We start from the raw sequence: 19967 nt of genomic DNA on the forward strand, positions 1-19967 counted from the left end.
TATTTGTGTGTAATTTTCAGAAGTTTGTGTTGTATCTTGGTGTGGATTACTTGGGTTTATCTTGTTTGGGGTTTGTGGAGCTTCTTCAATCTGTAGCTTATGTCTTTTGCCAGATTTGGGGTTTTTCAGCCACTATTTTCTCTGATACTTCTTAGCTCCAAACTCTCTTCTCTGGGACCTTAGAATAAATAAAATGCAGCCTCACCTTAAACACCATGTAATACTCAGAAGGAGTCCATGCTAAGAGTATATATTCTTTTAGGGAGAGTTTAAATAAATTCATGTGTATTAGGTTTTGAAAGAAATAGGACTTTCTTATGTGCAAAACCACTGGGCTAACTGCCTACCATAGGGACTTGGAGGGCAGGGAATTGAATGTGACCTAAAATGACATGTTTCTAATTACTTTTAAAACTTAGTTTTTAAAGTGCTATACTAAAATATTTTTATTGAAAATAAAAATTGTTACCTGTTCCTTTGGAAGATGTTAATTTTAGCTGTAACTTTACAGAATTTGAATTAGTCTTTACAGTTTTGGCTCCTTTTGTGTTTCATTGTTTTATGTATGCTGAGGGACTAACTTCAGCAGTAGCATTTTATAAGAGATAAATTGCAAGAAGAATATAATTTACGGGCCTTGAGATCTTGAGGAAGATGGAACCGCGTATCTGAGCTGTAAGCCTTGTGGGACAGGGTGATGGACTACACATGAAATGCTCTTACAGGTCACGTTTCTTGAAAGGTCGTTTGTAGCTGAAATGTCACTTACTTTTCTGGTAAACCTGGCTCAGATATTAAGTATTGCACTTGATATCATTTATTACTAGTGCCAAGGTCAGAGTCTGATTCATTTTATTAGTTCCTTTTCTGTTTTACAAATAAGTCCTGTGTCCTGGCTGGTGTGCTCAATGGTTAGTCTGTCGCCCAAGCACCAAGGGGTCTTGGGTTCGATTGCCAGTCAAGGGTACATACCTGGGGTGCAGGTTCATCCCCAAACCTGGTCGGGGCACATGCAGGAGGCAACCAATCAATGTCTCTCTCACATCAATGTTTCTCTCTCTCTCTCTCCCCTCCCTCCCTTCCACTCTAAAAATCAATTGAAAAAATACCCTTGGGTGAGGATTAGCCAATAAATAAGTCCTATAAAACTTGTTTCTTGTTAATCATTTTAAAAGTTATGTATTCCTTGATATTCAAAGAAAGAAATGACAGAATTGCACAAAGAAGTGAGCGATCCCTTCTCCCTCTGCTCCACACAGCGTCGTCATTGTTAGCTGTTTGGGGCGTGGAAGCTTCCTGATCTTCCAGGGAGCTTTCTACATGATTTCAAATGGGAAAATGTCATTTCAGTTTTGAGCAATCTTCTCATAGTCAGAGCCACATGGCAACCTAAAAAGCCCCAAACATGGACCTTTCCTCCCGGGTGAGTCATCTGCTGAGTGAATGGAATGAAACAGGAGCTTCTTTTACCCGTCAGGTGGGATGCAACTAATCTCTAAGGCAAGGCTGTCGAAGTGTGTTTCTGAAACTACATAATTATGTTTAGCACAGAAAATATGGATTTCAATTATAATCTTTAGATTATTCAATGTCCTTTGAGCACTTTGACTCATGTTTCTGACTCGACAAAATTATAATTCCTATGAATCATCTAATTCATTGGACTTCAGAGTTCAATTATAAAAAGTGCTCTCTGCTGAAAACAAAAAGATAACATTTAGGAAGTATTTTTGAGAAATGAAAGCTCCCACTGTGTTAATGAGAGCCCTGCTTTCTTCAGATGAAATCAAGGGTGAGGCCTAGGGGACTGGGACATCCCGCCCAGGGACCTTCAAGACCGGAATGAAAGGGACCGCAGTGAGGCCGGGGGTTCCAGACCCTGTGTCAGTCCTACAGGGGGCAGGGACGGAGAAGTTGTCTGTGTTCTTCTGATAAGATTAGTTGTCTGTAGTGTATTTCACTTAATGTTTCTTCATCCAACTTTTCATTGCCTTAGTATTTCTTCCCTGCCACACGAGTTCCCGTGTCACTGCCCCCTAAGAACCGGCATTAACCCTCTGTGGCATCAGAAGATCTGAAAGCAAGACAGAGGTTCAGTGAGAGGGCACCGGGTGTGGCAGAGGAGCGGCCCCCACCCTTGTGAGCTGTGTGTGTCCACACGTGTCTAGAACACAAGTCCTGAAGTCCCCGTGGTCCTCTGAGCTCCTGCTGTTTGTGTTTACACGATGCTTCCCAGTTCTGAGTGGCCGGTCTGTGCGTGTGAGGTGTTTAGGGTGCAGTTTTCTAAGGTCTCAGATGCAAAGATGAACTGTTTGGAAGGATAAACAATAGGTATTTGTTCCTTTGTTGAATGAAGTTAAGCACCTGTGAGGTGCAAGGCATTCTTCCTAGGTACTGTGGGAGCTGACATGGGGCTAGAGGAGAAACCTGTGCACATGTAACAAGGCCTGTGTTTATGCAGCTCTAAGCCGGGGCACCCCCTCCTGTAACCCTCAGAGCACCCTGCGGGGTGGGCGCTGCTGGGAACTGTCCCCGTGGCAGAACATAGCAGCTATGGGACTCCAAGCCCTGCGGAGGCTCAGAGGAGGCAGAAATTAACTTCAGGCTCAGAGGAGGGAGAAATTAATTACAGGCTCAGGAAGGTTTTGGAGAAGAGAACCTAGACCTTGAAGGATGGGGGGGATTTTATAGGCAGGAAAGAGGGATGTGGTTGTCCCTGGAGAGGGACTGGAATGAGCAAAAGGGAAGGGAAGGGGCATTCACAAGGCTCACCTCAGGAAAATTGACCAAGGTGTGTATGAAGCTTTTCATTTTAGTTCTGTTTACAAAGAACTATGATTAATATAAATTTATCTTATATATGCAAATGATGTTTCTCACCCTCTGGGACCTAGGTAGAGTACTTGTTTTACTTAGCCTCTCCAAGGAAAGGGTAAGTGAAGGGAAAGGTATTTCCCTTTAACACAAAGTTAAAATTTTAAATTTCAAGTCATTGGTTCAGATGAGTACAGTCCATCTGCTTTTTGTTTCCTTTAAAAGACCTTTACTTGGATGGATGGATGGATGGATGGATGGATGGATGGATGGATGGATGGATGGATAGATGAAGGAAGGAAGGAAGGAAGGAAGGAAGGAAGGAAGGAAGGAAGGAAGGAAGGAAGGAAGGAAGTAAGTTAGGAAAGTGGTGGTGGTAGTTTGGCTTTCTCTGTAAGAAAGTGTCCAGAAATGTCCCGGGAATTTTGGGTCAGTGTCACATCACACTCATAATTACTTAGGGAATAGCTTACATGTACTTTATGGACAAGGAACATGTGACCCTGACCTTCTAAGCACCATGTTCCAGCAAACTAAGTTTATGAGGCCAAATACAATGCTTTCATTTTAATTTTTAACTTTGAAACTGAACTTATGATAGAACCATGATAAGAATCCTTGATTCACTCATGACCAAATCTGGAAAGAAATGTCTGCATGTTATGTTTAAGATAGTGGCTGGAAAACACTAGTTTTTTAAATGCAAAACTTAACGAGTAAACATAAAAATCAGTTTTAAAAATATCTACATGCTGTCACACCCAGGTTTATGCGAAAGGGCATAAACCATTTACAGGTGAATGGAGCTGACACCTCCCCCCACGTTTGATGTTTATTGGTAACCTTAGCTTTCTTACTGTTTCAGGTTCCTGGCACCTTGCCCTGCTGGCTTGATGGTGACTGTTTCATCAGGTCCAATTCTTCATGTCCAAAATTTGGAATATTATTTGGAACTTGGAATTTCTTATATTCACTATGTATGTCAGTTGAAAGACAAAGCGTTCTAATGAATCAGTTAAAAGGGAAAATTTTTAAGAAAACCCTGTATTTACACGTAAAATAATTGAGATTTTTGTGTGTAATAGAATTTTAATCTCTGAGGAATGGGAATTGGTGGTTTTAATTTCACAAACAGCTACCAATTCATATGTGTTATACTGGCTGTGATGAAAAAGACACATAATAAGAAATATTGGGGAAGATGTGGAAACAGGCGTGGGCAGTGGTAGGTCTCCTGTGCCCTTGTGACCTCCTTTTGAGCTCAGGAAGCTCTTGTATTAATGGTAACCTGCATGTCTTTCCCAAGCCAACACCTGTAAGCCTACCTTTGCTCAGCTCTGTATCAGAAATTAGAACCCTCAGGACATACTAGTAGGAAAGTAAAAATGGTGCCACAGCTTTGGAAAACCAGTTTGACATAGAGTTACTGTGGGACCCGGCAATGTCACTCCTAGGCGTGCGCCCAAGAGACGTGAGAGACCCACACACCGAAGTTGTACATACATGTTACGTAGACAAAGCTGTGGCACATTTTCAAGTGAAGGGAACAGGCTGTGGTGATGAAAAGAGAGTAGAATATATGTACCTTAGTTCAGCAATAATAAACACGAGGCCAAACCCCACGGGAAAGATGTGATGGAAAAGGGAAATCTGTAATGCTTTCAATAATAAAGATAAATTTAATAAATAAATAAATAACTTTTTTAAAAAAGATAAGACGTGATGTGTGGGGTGGGGCATGGCTGCTGCAGATGTGCCGTCATCCTCCCAGAGGGCCCGGGGGACCCAGGGGAGTCCCCACCCCCAGATCTCTGTGAGACAGCTGCCCGCAGCCACGACAGGGAGCGGCAGAGGGTGCGGGAGGGATCGCCCGTCTTTGGGGAAAAGCTGAGTCCGGCAAGGACAGGATGTGAGAGGTGCTGACAGCTGAGGGAACAACTGGGGACAACAGAGAAGTGCTGCCTTCCCACGATGTGCTCGGCTGAAATGTTGCTGGGAAGGCCCTGGTGTCACCAGGGATGACAGCCCCGCCACACTGCTGCAACTCCTCCTGCCAGTGCCAGTGCCGAGCAGTGGCCCCTGAGCTGTCCTGCACCCCGGGCCCGCCTTCCCTGCCCAGCCGGCCCCACTCTCCTACCAGGTTCCCAGGGTCACCCCAGAAAACAACTGTTTGCACCTTGTCTCTAAATCTGCTCCCAGGAAACCCAGACAAGAGTATAGTGTCTTACCTCCCAGGGACTTCCTGCAGGGACACAGGTGCAACCCCAGCCACCCTGGGACTCTCCCCTGGGCCGAGCAACAGGCCAAAGAAGATTCCTCTACTTCCCCCACCCCCAGTCAGTCAGGGACCACGTCCAATGGCTCCGTTCCTCAGAGAAGGGCAGGCAAGGCAGTCAGCATGGGCAATGCACTGCCCACTGCCCACGTGCACCCACAGGGGCACAGCTGTGCTGTCCCCAAAGGAGGAAGGGCAGACAAATGAGCATCAACTTTATGCCATTTAACCCTCAGAAAGGCTCCAAAAGCCTGTAAGATGAAGAACCGGAGACTCAGTCAGGCTGCGTAAGTTGGCAAGTTCACAGCTAAAAGCTGGGAATCAGACCCGGGCTTTCCGACTTCACAGGTTCATTTCCCTGCTCGAGTGGGTCTCACTCCCAGCCTGGCCCACGGGCCAGCAGCAGCAGCACAGCCCGAGAACTGGTCAGAAACACATTCCCAGGGCCCGAGACCTGCTGACTCAGAAACACTGTGGTGGGGCCAGCCTCCCAGGGGAACCTGATGGCCACTCGAGGGTGACGCCCAGGCCCTGCACCATGCTTTCTCCCACTAGGAAGGTCATTTTTCTTTTTTAAAGGCCTAAAAGAAGGAGATTCTACACTTTGATGAATATTAAGATCTCCACGTAGTAGTTTGACTTACCTCCATTTTGCCTGTACTTTATTGAAAGAAAAACAGGCACCCACCAGGCAGAACTGCTGTAGGATTGAGGCCTCGCCTAGGAGTCCCAGGCATGGCTAAGATAACAAACTTGTCCTGAAAGGAAATTTACCTACTTTCTGTGTCCCCATTTGCACAAGTGGGGAACAGCAGCAAGCAGGTCTTACAAGGTTGCTGCGAGGAGTGCAGGGCTCGGGAATCACATGCTGGGTGAATACATCCATCTCACTGCCCGAGGCTGGTGTCTTGGCACTGAGTTTCTCAGTCCCTCCATGTGTCATGTGAGGGATTTAAGCTGACAGGCACAAAAATGCTTCGAATGGCAAGTAACACGGACACATTGTTCTGCCAGGTGACTTGGAGCAGCAGGATAGTTCAGTGAGGGCTAAGAACTGAGGGTTGCCTGCAATCAACCCCAGCACAGCAGGTCACTTAACCTCTGGCTGTTTCCTCATCTGAAAATGACAGAATAGTAACTACTGTGGGAGATCAAGTGAGTTGATACCTACTGTTTGAATACGACTGAGAAATTTTTCCTGGCTCCCTCAGGCAGAATTTGGGCCTGTCCCCTGAACTCAGACAACAGGCTATTCATGTGACCGTTACAGTGGGTGCCACTGGAATACAGAATAAAGTAGAAGATGCCCAGTTAAATTTGAGTTTCACATACACTAGAAAAAAAATTAATATAAATATGCATGGGGTTTATACTATATTATAAATATTCTAAAATAAATTTAATTGGGCACTTTTTAAATTCCTAAATCTTCAACCCTAATACAGCACCCTAATTTGAGGGGAAAGAATCATGTCTTACTTAACTTTACATTCTCAGAACCCATCAGAGTTCCTGGCACACAGTCGGTGCTCATTAAATCTTTGATAAATGGATGAAGAGGAGCTACTTCCAGGAAAGGCAGTACCTCCCTCAGTGAGCGGCAACAATTATTTTGTTGTTGTTCTAACGAAGCTACGTAGCTTGGTTGTAAGACAGGCTAAGTTTTTTCTACAGAATCCTGTTACCTGAGTGAACAGCTTTTGCTCTGTAATTAACACCTGGAAGTTATCAGGAGTCTAAGTCTGCCCAAATTCCACACTGCTCATGCGTTTCCTTTCAGTAAAACAAGGGCCACCATATTAGAAAACAGAGCCAGAAGTCTTTTAAGTATGTTTTCATCAATTTTAGAGAGACAGGAAGAGAGAGAGGGAAACATCAGTGGAAGAGAATCAGCATCAGTGGGCTGCCTCCTGCACGCCCCCTACTGGGGATCAAGCCCGAAACCCAGGCTCATGCCCTGACCAGGAATCGAAGCAGTGACCTCTCGGTGCAGGGGTCAGAGCTCAACCACTGACCCACACCGGCCAGGCTACTTTGGCATTTTTTAAAGAGCTTCCCAGGTACCATATATATTGGACTAACCAGGAACACAAAGACGGAGAAAACACAGTTCATGTCCTTCAACAGTAGGTGGTATCATCTAAACATTAAAGTTCAAAAAGAAAATAAACAGGAAAAATGTTGGCATTGAACTAAGGGGACTGGGGCCTAAAGGGGATCACATGCTACTTCAAAGGAGAACATTTTTCTCTTTAAAAGGTGGAGAAAATTCCCCTTCTGTGCGCCAGCCTCAGGTTTGCGTCCTTTCAAAATAGTGAAGTTGGTTCAGGTCTGCAGAACTCATCTCCCTCCGGAGACCTCAAAAGCTCAGCTACTTCACCGAACAGACTTGAGTCGACCCTGGGAGTCAACGACATTCTTTGTACTGAACTTTTTTATTTTAAGCCAGTGACAAACCAGTCTCTGGAAACTAGATTCTTTCCTGGCTCCATGAAGTCAGGAGCCCTTTGCTCTCATGCCTTACTTCATAACTTCTTACGCTGCTTCAAAAATGTTCAGATCTTGGATCCTAAATGCCATGGGAAGCAGGGCAGAGCCTAGCAAAGCCATCCAAGAAGGAAGGGGGGGAGGGGCTCGTGAGAACACAGAGTGCTTTGCTTTGCTTCACCATCAAGACTAATGATCAGCCTCATCCATGGTGTCCCAGCAGCTCATAAAATAGTAGGACTTAAAAATAATTGATTTATAAAAGGCCTTTTCCAGTCAAGTCATTGCATGGGGCTAAGTAGGGAACTGCAAGCATGAAGATCACTCAGCCCCTCAAATGGAGCAATGCGTAAAGAACAGGATGAGCTTCAGAGCTGAGGACAAGACCCGATGTGTCCTGCCTGGAGATGACTCGGTGCTGAGGCAACCATGCACAACACGGATCTTTAGACTTGCCAAAATTTTTGTTCTTTCCCCCATTACTGAAGTATCTCATTGTTCATCTTCTGAGAAAGTGCAGAGTTTTGCAGGACTCAAATCTAGTCTAATCTCAAAATATTTAAATTCCATTACCCAAGATTTCAATACGTTGTTAAAGGAGAAGCAGAGAAATGTTTCCTTGGCTTGTGAAAATCACAGATGTTTGACCTGGGCACGTTCTTGAGCAGCAAGCTTTCTAAGTTTTTCTTTACAAACAAGGAAACAGTTCCAGGGAAGGTGAGGCCCTTGCAGAATCTGCTCACCCAGTGAACCCAGCAGGCTCTGCTGCAGTCCTGGCACCTGGGCACACAGTGATCAATACACACCTGTAACCTGACTACAGAAATCTCATTGGTTGAAGGCAAGGTGAGACACATTGGAGTTTCTCAGTCCCACTGCGGTCTTATTTTGCTTCTCAACAATACTTACTTACTGCTTAGAAAATGCAGGCAAAAGTCAATGGTGTTTAAAATTTACCCTGACTCTCAACTTTGAAATATAAGCCTTTCTAAAGGCCAATTCACAACCCAGGCACTATAGCACTTCAGATAAGCAAGCTGTCAAAATGTTTGTCTGTGTGGTTGTTCCTGTATCCAGAGAGCACATGTCCATCTAATTTTCTATCTTCATCTAATGAAAGGGACCAAAAGGCACAGCTAATTAGGGGCAGAACCCAGACCAGATGCCCAGCCTCCTATCTCCAAGACCAGGGCTTGCTCAGAAATTTCCAGCTGAGTCTTGGCTTGTGGGAGACTGGGCTCTGTGTTCCCAAAAGCAGCAACCCCTGAATGGGGGAAATGACATGCAAAATAAACATTAAGTGACAAACACGCCTAACATCTTCATCCTGAATAGCAATGCAGCTCTGGTTATCCACTCGCTTGGCAGCCGTGTTCTGCAGACCCACTGAGTGCCCAGCTCAGTGCTGGGGAGGGAACATGCACAAGCGCGGGCTGCAGCCCACTCCAGTGGGGAGGGAGGACAGAAGGGACTCCAGAAATCTCCAAAAGTTTCCAACTAGTGAAATCTTGAGGAAAATATGTTATATGTGTAGCACTAAAGAGCAAATGCATCTAACAATCAGGGAGACAAGGACACGGCCTATCAGGAGCAGCATTCTTTCCATTCTGTAGTTAGAAATGTTTGAATGTGTATTTATTTTGTGCCGGTAACCTCTCTTGAAGAAAATGGGCATGTGGGCCTCTAACAAGCCCATTTCGACTCATAACGTTAGAGCCTTGCTTCAACCCATAGGAAAATGTATAACTCTCCCAGGGTTGGCCCCTCATCCATGCTGACTGCCATTCAAATCGGCCTCTTTCTTCTAAACGGCCAAACCCTGGGGAGGAGACACAGCACTCCCTGTCGCCACCCTCTTTGCATCTATCAGAGCAGGTTTTCAAATGCCTTGGTCCCAGGAACCCTTTCCACTCTCAAAAATTATTTGGAATTCCAAAGAGCTTTTGTTTATGTAGAGTATAACTGTGAATAGCTACCGTAATTGAGATTAAAACTCAGACATTTTTAAAACATATACTATTAATTTGTATTTTAAAAGAATAAATCTTCGACAAGTTCACATAAAAAATGTATTTGTGTGAAAATAAGTACATTTTCAAAATAAAAAAATTAGTGAGATAAAAGACATTGTCTTATATTTTTTCAAATCTCTTGAATAGCTGTTTTCCTATATCTTTTCGTGCATTTTTTTCTTTTTTTTTTCAATTATAGTTTATATTCATTATTATTATATATTAGTTTCAGGTGTACAGAATCATTGTTAGACAATCCTATACTTTAAAAAGTGTTCCTCCTGATATTTCCAGTACCCACCTGACACCATACATAGTTATTACAATATTAATAACTACCTATCCTATGCTATACATTACATCTCCATGACTTTTGTAATTATCAATCTGTATTTCTCAGTTCCTTCACCTTTTTCACCCAGGCTTCCAACCCTCCTTCCTTCTGCCACCCATCAGTCTGCTCTCTGTATCTATGAGTCTGTGTCTGTTGTGTTTGCTCATTTATATTGTTCTTTAGATTCCACAGATAAGTGAAATCATATGGTATTTGTCTTTCTCTGACTGCGTTATCTCACTTAGCATAATACCCTCTAGGGCCATTCATACTGTTGCAAATGGTAAGATTTCATTCTTTTTTATGACTCTTTATTAGTCATATTTATGATCTTTTATTCCTTCTTCTTCTTAAAGAAGACCCTTCAATATTTCATGTAATAATGGTGTGGTGGTGATGAACTCCTTTAGCTTTTTCTTGTCTGAGAAGCTTTTTATCTGTCATTTGATTCTAAATGATAGCTTTGCTGGGTAGAGTAATCTTGGTTGTAGGTCCTTGCTTTTCATCACTTTGCATATTTCTTGCAACTCCCTTCTGGCCTGCAAAGTTTCTGTTTAGAAACAGCTGACACTCTTATGGGAGCTCCCTTGTAGGTAACTAACTGCTTTTCTCTTGCTGCTTTAAGATTCTCTCTTTGTCTTTAACCTTTGGCATTTTAATTATGATATGTCTTGCTGTGGGCCTCTTTGGGTTCATCTTGTTTGGGACTCTCTGCACTTCCTGGACTTATATGTCTGGTTCCTTCACCACATTAGGAAAGTTTTATGTCATTTTTTCAAATAGGTTTTCAAATTCTTGCTCTCTCTGTTCTCCTTCTGACACTCCCATGATGCAAATGTGAGCTGGTTGAAGTTGTCCCACAGACTCTTTATACTGTCTTCATTTTTTTGTATTCTTTTTTCTTTTTGCTGTTCTGATTGGGTGTTTTTCTGCTTCTTTATATTCCAAATTGCTGATTGTTTGGCTTGTCTACTCTACAGTTGATTGCCTGTAATTTAGTCTTCATTTCAGTTTGTGTATCCTTCATTTCTGACTGGTACTTTTTTATGGCTTCCATATGTTTGATATATTTTGTGTGTGTGTGCTTTTGAAGTTCACTAAGTTTCTCAAGCATCCTTATAACCATTGTTATGAACTCTGCATCTGGTAGTTAGCTTTCCTCCATTTCATTTAGTTCTTTTTCTGGAGATTTCTTCTGTCTTTCATTTGGGACCTGTTTCTTTGTCTCCTAATTTTGGCTGCTTCCCTGTGTTTGTTTCTATGTATTTAGGTAGTAGAGCTGCTACATCTCCCAGACTTGGTAGAGTGGTCTCTGTAGTAGATGTCCTGTAGGGTCCAGTGCTGCAGCCTCCCCAGTCAACTGAGCTGAGTGCTCTAGGTGTGCCCATTGTGTGGACTGCCCTGTTGTAGTTAAGCCTTGGTTGCTTTGGCATGTCACTGGCAAAGATTGAAGCCAGGCCCATTGGCTGCAAGGAACAGCTGCAACTGTAGAGGAAGAGATGCTGTGCAGGGTCCCATCCAACGGACCAGGACTTCCTTCATTGGGGTTTTGGTGCCCCCTGAGTCTTCCCCTTGAGTATGTCACTTGTGGAGGTGGTAGAGTTGTAATCCAGCATGTTCTGAAGCTATCTGTTGAGTGCCCTGGCTCTGGGGCCCCCTGGATGTGCAAGGTCAGCCACTGCTTGTGCCATGCCTGGGACCACCTGGCACTAGCTACAGAGAAATCTGCAGATGGCTGCTACTTGTTCTGGGCTTTGAGGTGCCCAGGGGAGGCCAAGCTGCAAACCAAGACTGGAGGCCACTAATGCAGGGTCTGGGGCCACTTAGCAAGTAGTACAGGGCACACAAAGGCCAGGTGTTGCTTGTTTGAAAGATTAGGAAAGTCAGAAGCATTAAGCAAAAGAAGCCATTTATATGGAAAAGCCATTGGAAATGGCTTGGGTGGAGCAGGAATCACCAGATGGGGCAAACAATGTGAGACAGGTTAATGGAAAGAGGTATGGCTCCCACCTTTCAGCTCTGTGGGAACATCTCAGAAAAGGAACAACAGCCTCTGCCCCAATTTCTGTCTGGGAGAAAGCTGCCCCTCCAGCTCTGATGCCAGACAATTTAGTACCTCCCTGTATGTCCCTGGTACCTTTCAAGCCGCTGCCCCAGCGCTGGAGCTCAAAGGGAGTGAGTCTGAGTAAGTCCATGTGCTGGCCCTTTAAGAGGAACTGCCTAGGACTCCAGCAGCCTCCACCTCACTCAGCCACAATCCCCACTGGTTTTCACAGCCAGGAGTTATGGGGAGTTCTCTTCCTGGCAATGGAATCCTGGGCTGGGGGGCCTGGTGTGGGGCTGGGACCTGCTTGCTTAGGGGTACCTTCACAGCCAAGCTATCCCTCCAGATTTTATCCAGCACACCACTGCATTCGGTGTCTCTGCCCCTCCTAGTAGTCTCAGTGTTGCTTCTTCTTTATATCCTAAGTCCTTAGTTGTAGGACTTAGGTTCTGAAAGATGGTTGTTCTCCAGTTTAGTTATAATTTTGATGTGGTTGTGGTAGGTTCCATCTACCGCATTTACCTATGCTGCAGTCTTGACCAGAACTTCTATTCCTGCATTTAATTTGTTTCAATGTATTATTTTGGTTGAAGTAGATGAATGCAATCCAGGCTTACAGAAACTTGCAGTTGGAAAAGGAAGGAGTAACTTTTTTTGGGGGGGGGTTCCATTCACTTTATTATTTTGTTGTTTATTTTTGTTTAAAATATTACAAATGTCCTTTTTTCTCACCAATGACCCATTCCATCCCATCCCCTCCCCCTCTCCAGTCCCTCTCCCCACCATCGTCCGTGTACTTGGGTTGTGCATATACGCATATAAATTCTTTGGTTACTCTCTCCCCCTCCATCCACCCCCCTCCTCTGACATTCGGTAGTCTGATCTATACTTTTATGTCATTGAATCTATTCTGTTCACCAGTTTATTAAGTTCTTTAGATTCCACGTATAAGTGAGATCATGTGATGTTTGTCTTTCTCTGCCTGGCTTATTTCACTTAGCATAATTTTCTTCTGGTCCATCCATACTGTCCCAAAGGGTACGAGATTCTTCTTCTTTACAGCTGCGTAGTATTCCATGGTGTATATATCCCACAGCTTTTTTTATCCACTCATCTACTGATGGCCACTTGGGCTGTTTCCACATCTTAGCTATTGTAAATTGTGCTGCTATGAACATGGGGTGCATATATTCTTTCTGATTAGTGTTTCAGAATTCTTAGGATATATTACGAGAGGTGGGATCACTGGGTCCAAAGGCAGCTCCATTTTTAATTTTTTGAGGAATGTCCATACTGTTTTCCATCGTGGTTGCACCAGTCTGCATTTCCACCAGCAGTGTACTAGGGCCCCCTTTCTCCACATTCTCACTAGGACGAATCGTTTGTTGATTTGTTGATGGAGACATCCTGGCAGATATGAAGTGATACCTCATTGTGGTTTTAATTTGCATCTCTCTGATGATTACCAATGTTGAGCATTTTCTCATATGTCCCTTGGCCATCTGTACGTCTTCTTTGGAGAAGTGACTATTCAGGTCCTTTGCCCATTTCTTAATTGGGTTGTTTGTCTTCCTCTTGCTGAGTAGTATGAGTTCTTTGTACACTTTGGAAACTAGCCCCTTATCAGATACATCCTTGGCAAATATGTTTTCCCAGACCGTGGGGTTCCTTTGTATTTTGAGGCTGTTTTCTTTTGCTGTGCAGAAGCTTTTAAGTTTGGTGTAGTCCCATATGTTTATTTTTTCTTTTGTTTCTCTTGCCCTAGGAGATGTATCAGTGAAAATTCCACTAAGTGAGATGTCTGTGACTTTACTGCCTATGTTTTCTTCCAGGATTGTTATGGTTTCATGACATACGTTTAAGTCTTTTATCCATTTTGAGTTTACTTTTGTGTATGGTGAAACTTGGTGGTCTAGTTTCATTTTTTTGCCCGTATAAACTTGCTTGATACCCTATTTGTACCAAACACAGGAAAAAAGAGTGGGAAATTGAAGGCCTCCTATAAATGGGATTGTTTCAGTCTTGGCAGTAATGTTGACATAGATTTTGCTGGCCCAACCATTTATGGCTGGGCTGTGTTAGCCTTTGAAGGTTGGCTTGCTGGCTATCAGATGAGTTTTGACACAGCCAAATTCAAACTGTCACAGAATAATTTCGCCCTGGGTTACAAGGCTGCAGACTTCTAGCTGCACACTCATGTGAATGATGGCACTTAATTTGGAGGGTCTATCTACCAGAAGGTTAATGAGAAGATTGAAACATCAATAAACCTTGCTTGGACAGCTGGCAGTAACAACACCCGTTTTGGCATCACTGCTAAATACAAGTTGGGGTGTAGAACTTCTCTATCTGCTAAAAAATAATGCCAGCCTGATTGCATTGGGTTATGCTCAGGCTCTTCAACCAGGAGTCAAACTGACCTTATCAGCTTTAATCGATGAAAACTTCAATGCAGGAGGTCACAAGGTTGGGATGGGATTTGAACTAGAAGCTTAATGCAATTTTGAATAAAGCCTCACATTTCTCCCTAGAGGTGAAGAAATATGAAACCACTATGTTTTGGCCTTAAAATTCTTCTCTGAAATTTCAAAAGTGTGAACTTTTTATTCTTCCAAAGAATGGTAATCCTCCCCACACTGAAGTCTAGAGATGGCAAGTGCATCCTAAGGGAGGTCCTTGGAGATATGCCTGGAAGTTGTCATGTGTGTGCCACATTTCAGTTCAGTTCCAGAGTATTATTTTAAACGTGTTCCTCAGTGACAGTGTAGTGTCGTGTTATAAAGAAAATGGCCCAACCCTCTGGTTTATACATCACGTCCTGCATGTCTCACACCACTTTTCCATGACCTTTTAATATATTGGTCTTTGTGCTGTAGTGGAATCTTTGGTTTTGCATCAGAGTAAAATAAAATAAACCCATCACATTTTAAAAGAAAAGAAAAGAAAGAACTCATACAACTGAACAAAAGGAAGACAAACAACCCAATTAAAAAACTGTGAAAGGACCTAAATAGACACTTCTCCAAAGAGATAGATGGCCAAGAGACATATGAAAAAAAATGCTCAATGTCACTCATCATCAGAGAGGTGCAAATTAAAATGCCAATGAGATATCATCTCACACCTTACAGCATGGCTACCATTAACAAGTCAACAAACAACAAGTGCTGGCGAGGGTGAGAAAAGTACACTGCTGGTGGGAATCCAGACTGCTGCACCCACTGTGGAAAACAGTATGGAGTTTCCTCAAAAATTTAAATATGTAACTCCCATTTGACCCAGTGATCCCACTTCTAGGAATATAACCTAAGAAACTCAAAACACCAATCACAAAGTACTTATGCACTCCTATGTTCATAGCAGGGCAATTTACAATAGCTAAGATGTGGAAACAGCCCAAGTGCCCATCAGTAGATGAGTGGATAAAAAAGCTGTGGCACATTTATACCATGGAATGCTATGCAGCTGTAAAAAAGGATCTCTTACCTTTTAGGACAGCATGGATGGAACTGGAGAGTATTATACTAAGAGAAATAAGCCACTCAGAGATAGATAAGTACCTCATGATCTCAGTCATTTGTGGAATTTATAATGAACAAAATAAACTGATGAACAAAATAGGTCCAGACACATAGAAGCATGGAACAGAATGACAAATCTCATAGGGAATGTAGGGGTTGGGTAGTGGGTGGGGAGAGATTAATCAAAGAACTTTTATGCCTTAATGCATAACCCATGGACATAGGTATTGTATGGGCAAGGCCTGGGGGTGTGGCAGATTCTGGGTAGAGGGGATCAATGGGAGGAAAATAAGGGGACATCTTTAATACTTTCAACAATTAAGATACATTTTTTAAAAATTAATTAATAAATAAATAAACATTATAAATATAAAAAAAGCACACAAAAAAGTCCCTAAAAGTAGAACTACCATACAACCGAGCAATTCCACTTATGGGTATTTAGCCAAAGAAACCCAAAACACTAATTTTAAAAGATATATGCACCCCTATGTTTAATGTAACATTATTTACAATAGCTAAGATATGGAACCAACTTAAGCGTTCATTGATAGATGAATGGATAAAGAAGCAGTACATATTACTCAGAAATAAGAAAGAATAAAAACTTGCCATTTGCAACAACAGTGATGGACCTAGAAGGTATTATGCTGAATGAAATAAGTCAGAGAAAGACAAATATATGATTTTGCTCATCTGTGGAATCTAAAACAAATGAACATACAAACAAAACAAAAATAGACTCATAGAAATAGAAATAGAGAACAAACTGATAGTTTGCCAGAGGGGTGGGAGTGGGGGGAATGGATGAAAAAGGTGAAGGTACAAACTTCCAGTCATAAACTAAAAATGCCACAGAAATGTAGTGTGTAACACAGGCAATATAGTCAATAATGTTGACTGTAACTTGGCTTGGTGACATATGGTTACTAGACTTAAGGAGGTGGTCACAAAGAATGGTATATAAATGCTGAATTACTATGCTGCACACCTGACACTAATATATCATTGTATATCAACTATGCCTTAATAAAAAAAATTTTCAAATATAAAATGTTCCAAAATTGACTGTTGTTATGATTGCAATGTCTGTGAATATACTAAACACCATTGAATTATACACTTCAAATAGTAAATTTCATGGCATGTGAATTATCTATCAGTAAATTTGTTTTAAGAAAGTAATTGGAACACACATATGCACACACACACTTAATACTGACCTGGAATGTTAGTAGTGCCATAGTATCACAGTTTTGGGATTTCCCCAATCTCCCCATAAAATCAAAGCATCTATATATCTAAATGAGAAACTCCTAGAAAACATTTACAGCAAAACTTGGGGAGATGCTTTCCTTATGAACCTCAAAATACAAACGGGTAGGGACAAACCATCAACAGCCATAAAACACACTGGGATTGTCAGTATCTGTGCAGGAGAAAGCAGAGGGCAGTCCAATGAGTGTGCAGACTAAGTTCTTCCTGGGAGGTGATGACTTCCCGACGAAAATTGTTATAATGGCTTTGATTAAAAGGTATAATATTATTTGCCTTTGTCTTTACCCTTTAGTATAAAAGTTTTATTTATTTTTATATTTTTATAGAAATATTTACTTGTTCCATCTAACATACAGTTTTCTTTTTACTTTTAAAAAAATCCTCACCTGAGAGTATGGTTATTGTTTTAAAGATAGGTAAAGGTGGACCCTGAGAAAGAACATACCCCCAGTGACTAATAGGGCTCAAATTTAAAACAACAACAAAAATCCCTGCCTTTTCTACACAGTGCCCTCTCCTGCACACTGCCCTTCAGGGGAAGGCCTGCCCTAACCCGCCTGCCGCTCTGCCCCTGCCACGGGAGCCAGCCCACCTAGGAGAGTTCTTGGAAGCCTGTTTCAACCAACAGGACTGAGGCTTTCCCCAGGCACCCAGAGCTATGCAGCTTCGACCAACCAGAGCAGCTCTATTCTCAGCAATCAGGACAGTGCCTTTTGGACTAATCAAACTCTGAACTTGGACAGACCAATCAGGGACCAGGGCCAGGGCCTCCTGTCCATATAAGCCTGCTTCCCACTGATTCTGAAAGGACGCTTTCCTTTTCCAACAGAGACTGAAGAGCGCCTTCCCCTGGCAGAGCTGAAACAACACTGAAGATGTCTCACTGGAGGAAGGGGAGCAGAGGGGTGCAGGCCAGAGCAGGATGACGCAGGCCAGAGCAGAGCTAAGCACAGGGGAGCAGATCAGCGCTGTGCAAAGTAGACCTGCAAGGAGAAGAGCACAGCTGTGCGGACCAGAGCACTGAGATGCAGAACAGAGTCCTATGGCCGGACAGGCCTGCACTGTTTTCATAGCTGTGCTGTGTTGCAATTGAATTCTTTTGCACTGAAAAAAAGTTTTCTTGTTCACTGCATCCCACATTAGGGATACCTGTTAGCGTTGAATTGGCACCAATGACCGTTGACCATCGGTTGACACTAGCAACTTCCAGCAACCATTAGCGATGGCCTTGTGGGTAGAGCCAGAAGGAAAACCAACTGCAGAACCTACCAGGAATCTGGAAGATGCCCTATACACACTCCAGCCCCAGGGGACTAGCACAAGCCCAGAAGTGCAGACGGAGGCTGAAACAGCTGGGGAATAACCGGTCGTGGAAGTCACGGTTGACCAGGGCACCAGTGACTCTTGGTTTGTACTAATCCTCAGGGCCTTGCAGGATCTTCCTTTCCAATATTATTTATACCTTCTCTTCTTGCTCCCCTGTCCTCCCGCCAAAGAAAGATCCCCACTGTGTCCTATGGGATCCTTTCCCTTTCCAGAGTCCCTGCTTTTGCTAGCCCAATGTGTATAAGGAAGAGTCGTACTTGGGCTTTGAAATTCAAGTCAGGTGGTTCCGGCTATGCAAGGCCTTCCTCTCACTGTTCTGACCTGGAAGCAGAGATGTGCTGGTAAAAAACCAAACAAAATCTGATTTGTAGCAATTGCTCAGTTCCATGGGATAACTGTTAGAACAAGGGTCTCCTAGGTGTGGGCAGTTCTTACTAAATGCTGTTCTTGCTAAATGTTAAAATGTAGCAGCATTTTGCAGACTGAGCTGTAAACAGGATAAGCTTGAGGGAACCCAAGGGTAAATGTAGCCAAATGCAAAAAGAAATCAACATGCAATTAACCAAATATAAACTATGGCTAAGCCTCCCTTAGAGACAGAGCTTTGGATATGAATCCCTCTCCTTTACTTGCTGGAAGTAAATAAAATTACCTGGTGACAACCATGTCTCCTTGAATGGAACACCCCAAGCTACAAACTCCTTGAGTTGGGTGACATAAATACTCCCACTGAATTACTAACATTCAGCTTGGATGAGCCTGTACCAGCTGACCCCGAGGGCACACTCCCTGGTAGCAATGTTTCTCTTGTGACATTCTTTAGTCATCCACCTGAGCCTGTCCCACAGCGCTCACCACTTTTTACCATGAATTATAATTGTTTCTGCACATGCCTTCAGGAACAGCATTCTCATATAGGAATGAGGCACGGGTTCAAAAGGCAGCCCAGCACTCACAGCAATGTGGACACTGAATCCTCAGAGCCTCAATGTCCTCACCTGTTGAAGACAGCAGCAACCCCACATCACAGGGCTGGTACAGAATTAAATAGGATCACATGGGAAAGCAACTCACATAAACGGAAGTTTAATAAATGCTAGTTTTCTACCCTTCTTAGGCTTTTTACAAGCTGGGAGAGAAGCCATATTATGATTCATTTTTAATTACCCCTAGTATCAAGAACAGCGCCGTGTAACCAGAAATTGCTGGAAAATATTCTTGTTCACATGTCCATGGAGGGAATAAAGTAGATAGCAAGGTCAGGGTGGGGCGGATGAGAGCCCAGAACCTGATGAGGGGGTGGGGTGGGCTGGGCTGGCTGGAAGAAGAGAGAAGAGAGGAGCACTGAGTGTGGACTTGCCTCAGCCCCAGGTTTCCCTGATGAGCCTGCAGGTCGTCCTCGGCACCTCCTTCCCTCGGGGGTTCACACGGCCACGGGGTACATGCTTACTATTGCTTACTCCGTAATTCTGGCTTTGGTTGAACTGGAAATCAGGGTCTTGGGTCACCGACAGTTTTCTGGGTGGTAGTGACGACAGCAGCAGCATTTCCACCTGCAGCTGCTGATGGTATTTCGTATCCTTAACCCAGTGGGGCAGGAGAAGTTGGCCGCAGAGTGCGGTGGCAGGAAGAGGGCTCCACTAGGAACCTGGGCTTTAGGGAGTTTTTTACCAAAATAGCATGTATTTCACAATTTCTGGCCTTGAATTGATAGGTACCTTTCAACTAACTCCCACCGACAACTTAATAGGCTTGGAATCTGCTTACAGCTTCACTGTGACATTTTTAATGAAGGTGACAAAGGGCAGCAGGTTGAGTTTAGCAAACGGCCTGGTGCTCAGAGGTCTGCACACAGCTGCCTGCTGCGCTTTCTCCC

The 19967-nt window shown here is 43.4% G+C and overlaps 1 pseudogene; it reads left to right on the forward strand.

Moving 5' to 3' along the window:
* The first annotated feature begins 6061 nt into the window (after positions 1 to 6061).
* LOC107544273 (non-selective voltage-gated ion channel VDAC3 pseudogene) lies at positions 6062 to 14462 on the forward strand (annotated as a pseudogene).
* Positions 14463 to 19967: the final 5505 nt, after the last annotated feature.

Source organism: Miniopterus natalensis, chromosome 13 (genome assembly GCF_054644295.1).
Source record: "Miniopterus natalensis isolate mMinNat1 chromosome 13, mMinNat1.hap1, whole genome shotgun sequence".
NCBI classification, from domain to species: domain Eukaryota; kingdom Metazoa; phylum Chordata; class Mammalia; order Chiroptera; family Miniopteridae; genus Miniopterus; species Miniopterus natalensis.